The sequence below is a fragment of the Triticum dicoccoides genome, chromosome 6A, assembly GCF_002162155.2.
Source record: "Triticum dicoccoides isolate Atlit2015 ecotype Zavitan chromosome 6A, WEW_v2.0, whole genome shotgun sequence".
NCBI classification, from domain to species: domain Eukaryota; kingdom Viridiplantae; phylum Streptophyta; class Magnoliopsida; order Poales; family Poaceae; genus Triticum; species Triticum dicoccoides.
Genome location: NC_041390.1, coordinates 1,385,372 through 1,388,981, shown reverse-complemented (window position 1 = coordinate 1,388,981; position 3,610 = coordinate 1,385,372). Strand labels below are relative to the sequence as shown.

The window sequence follows — 3,610 nt, the reverse complement described above, 5'->3', positions numbered from 1 at the left end:
GGCGTAAATGTTGCTTTTGTCTCTTCTTTACACTATTCATGCTAGATTTCACTTTTTTTTTCAGTGTGTGTTTCGAGTTTGGACCTGAAATTTTTAGAGCTCATAGTCACATTCATTGTGAACATTCACAATTCTTTTTGAATTTTTGTGAAACATTAAAAAATGTATTTTTGACATTGAAGTATCGGGAGTACCCCAAGGCTAGGAGCACCAGATACTTTCCCTAACTCCTACTACCAAGTTCACATCCATCCTTGTAAGTAGCTAGATAAGGTCGTGTTCTTCCCTGATTGGAAGAATGAATTTGGTACAACTCCTCTGCCAGCTGTTCAGGGTGCTCTAGAATGAATCATGTTTCTATGAGGACAAATTGCTAGGGCTGTAAAAATGCACTATTTTCTCTATTTTGACAGTCTACTTCCTTCAGGATGCAATTTTACTGTAATTGACTGACGTTGCTATGTGTTCTACTGCGCAATACATTTGTCAAATATGGTTGCAATAACAAATAAATGCTAACTGAAACGTATGTTAAATAAATATATCAAATTAATTATATCCAATATTTACTCTGTTAACAAACCTCCTGACTGGCCAATATATACTCGTGATTGAATATGAATAGATTGGAAGGTTTGCCAAAAAAAAAGCACACATCTACCAGTGTCTATGATTTCCTTTTTCATATTTTTGTAATATTAAACATCACTAATAACGACACAGTGGGTACCAATCAACGAAGCAGAATAGTATCATGTTTGACGTGTGATTAATGCGACCAATTGCGTGTTACACGTGAATGAGCTGTTGCTATCTTCCAACCAGCTCAGTATAATATATGGAGCTCGGCTGCATAATTGAGATCATCCCATCACCAAGCAGCTCTGTTCTGGTCAGCATAACATAAGGAGCAATGCCGCAGTTGATCGTCGTCGAGACCGCCGTCGTAGCACCCTTGCCGGCGGGGGTGCTGGAGACCTCTCTCCCGCTAACCTTTCTCGACGTCATCTGGCTCAACTCCCCACCGGTGGAGCGCCTCTTCTTCTACCGTCTCGCCCCCCGCAACCGCAGCCACGTCCTCTCCAACCTTAAGACATCTACCCGCTCTCCACGCCTTCTACCCGCTCGCCGGCCGCCTCCGCCTCACGCCCGGCACCGCCGATCGCTACGAACTGCACTACCATCCCGGCGACGGTGTCGCCTTCACCGTCGCCGAGTACGACGTCGACGTTGATGAGCTGGCGGTGGACGGCCCGAGGGAGGTCGCCAAGATCTTACCGCTTGTGCCAACTCTCGGGGCTGCTGAGGGAGCCGTGCTAGCCCTGCAGGCCACTGTTCTGCGCGGCGGCCTCGCCGTCGGTATGGTCCTGCACCACGCCGCCTGCGATGGGGCATCCTCCACGCGCTTTCTCCACACATGGGCAGAAGCTGCAGCCGGCATGCGGCCGCAGCCATCCCCTGTCGGGAACAGGAGTCTCGTCAAGGACCCAAGCGGCCTCTACGATGTCATCATGAGAGCCGCTGCCACGAGCACCGACGAGTGGGAGTTCGTGAAGATGTCCGACGACAAGCTCCTCGCCACCTTCATGCTGTCCAACCAAGACATACAGCGCGTCAAACAAGTCGTGTTGGTTGCCGCCGGCGAGGCGTGAGCACGGCCGCCGCGCTGCTCCTCGCTGGTTGCCACCTTGGGCTTTATCTGGTCATGCTACCAGCGAGCTAAAGACGATGACGAAGCAATCCGTGGCGGCCACACCACCTACATTGCCATTTCTATTAACCACCGCTCCCGGATGAAGCCCGATCCTATCCCAAATGACTACTTTGGTAACTGCATTGGCCCCGCCATCCAGGGCGCGCCCAAGGCACAACTCGTGGCTGCCGGCGCCAGCGGCCTCCTCGTCGCGTGTACCGCGGTGGCTGCAGCGATCGAGGAGGCCGTGTCCAGCGGCATGAGTTCACCAGAGTTGTGGGGAAAGAAGATAAGAGAGGCCGTCATGAGTGGTGGCGGTTTGCTGGCCGCAGCCGGATCGCCGAGGTTCCGAGTCTATGATGTTGACTTCGGGTTCGGGAGGCCGGCCAAGGTGGAGATCGTGTCTGTGGCAAGGACCGGTGCAATGGCGCTGGCGGAGAGCCGCGGGAGAAACGCCGGCGATGGCTTGGAGGCCGGCATTTCTCTGCGTCCAGATGGCATGCGGAGGTTCCAAAAGTGCTTCGATGATGCCATTGCATGGCTTCATCACAATGAAACAGCCTGGTGATATACTGAATTTGTGCAATATGCATATCACGCATGCATGCTTAATTATATATCACTCTTCCTATCACGAATAATGTATTATACTCCTGATCATGACTCATGAGTAATACGCATATTCATATTGGCATATATATGCACGATCCTCCAGGAGGCTTATAACCGAACGAACCTTCTGTCTATGCACGATCTTGAGTTTCTCAGTTGGATGCAAACTTTGGAACTCCACAACGGGTCGGGAGTTCCATCCCTCACAACAACATGTACTGAGGCCTAGACAGGTGAAGGGTGAGTCACGCGAACGAGAGGATCGAGAGAATCGGACAGACAAAAAAATAAGGTGGCTTCCTTATTTTGGAATGGAAGATAACACCCTGCCTCTGCATTGAGGCATGCATACATTCATTTTTATTTATTAGTACTAAACATGCCCGTTAGTTGCAATGAAAGAAAAAAAAAAGCACAAACCAGTGAGCTGGCTGAAGACCTCTTTTCCCCCAACACATAGATTCCACGTCCGCTATGTCAACACGATGCCCACTTGCCGATGATCCTCCTTCTGGCCCTGCCGACAATGAATATATTATCCATCTAATCACAATGAATCCAAATATGGATAATCCCAAGGTGATGAGTATTTGATGCGAGGTGGCTAACCAAAATCAATGCCCTACTGGGCTTGACTTCCATCGGAAGTCGGAACGGACGCTTTGCGCACAACCGAGGCAACGACATCCGACACGCGTGAAGCTGTTTCTAGACCGACTATTATAGGATAATCATAAACTTGAAAGCACATCTCATCTACAGTTTAATAAATCCGACTGGCCATTTTAAAAATGTCTACAAAATTTAAGCCATAATGATTGTGGTGAAAATGATACCTTTTCTGCATTTTGTAAAAATATTAACCATTTTTTGTCGAATTAACACGAAATACTATCAAAATGATAACTTTTTCGCATGTGTTTCTACGATTATTTACTGGATAGCATTGACCATAATTAATTCATAAGTTCCAAGCGTCAGCGACATGAAATTGAATCTTTGTGCAAAAGCCCTTTGTCCGACCAGTCTGCCACACTCTTCTCTGATAGGGTTGGGATAAAGTAATCGCACGTGATGCGAGCAGAGATGTAGCAGAAGATGGTGCAGAGGGGTGGGCAATGTGGGGGCGGCACTGGTTAACACCAAACTTTCTCATATCTAATGTTGTAGGAAGCTCCCTACCTGATTACTTTCTTCTGACTGAAATTTAGTGTTGCCCTGAATCTAAGAGCAACGGTGCGCTTACTTTGCCAGCCCCTGCTACAATCACATTTGTCAAAATAGGATTCGAATTTTGGGGCCAAA

At 48.3% G+C, this 3,610-nt stretch overlaps 1 pseudogene; it reads left to right on the top strand.

Moving 5' to 3' along the window:
- The first annotated feature begins 913 nt into the window (after nt 1-913).
- LOC119318863 lies at nt 914-2,261 on the top strand (annotated as a pseudogene).
- Nucleotides 2,262-3,610: the final 1,349 nt, after the last annotated feature.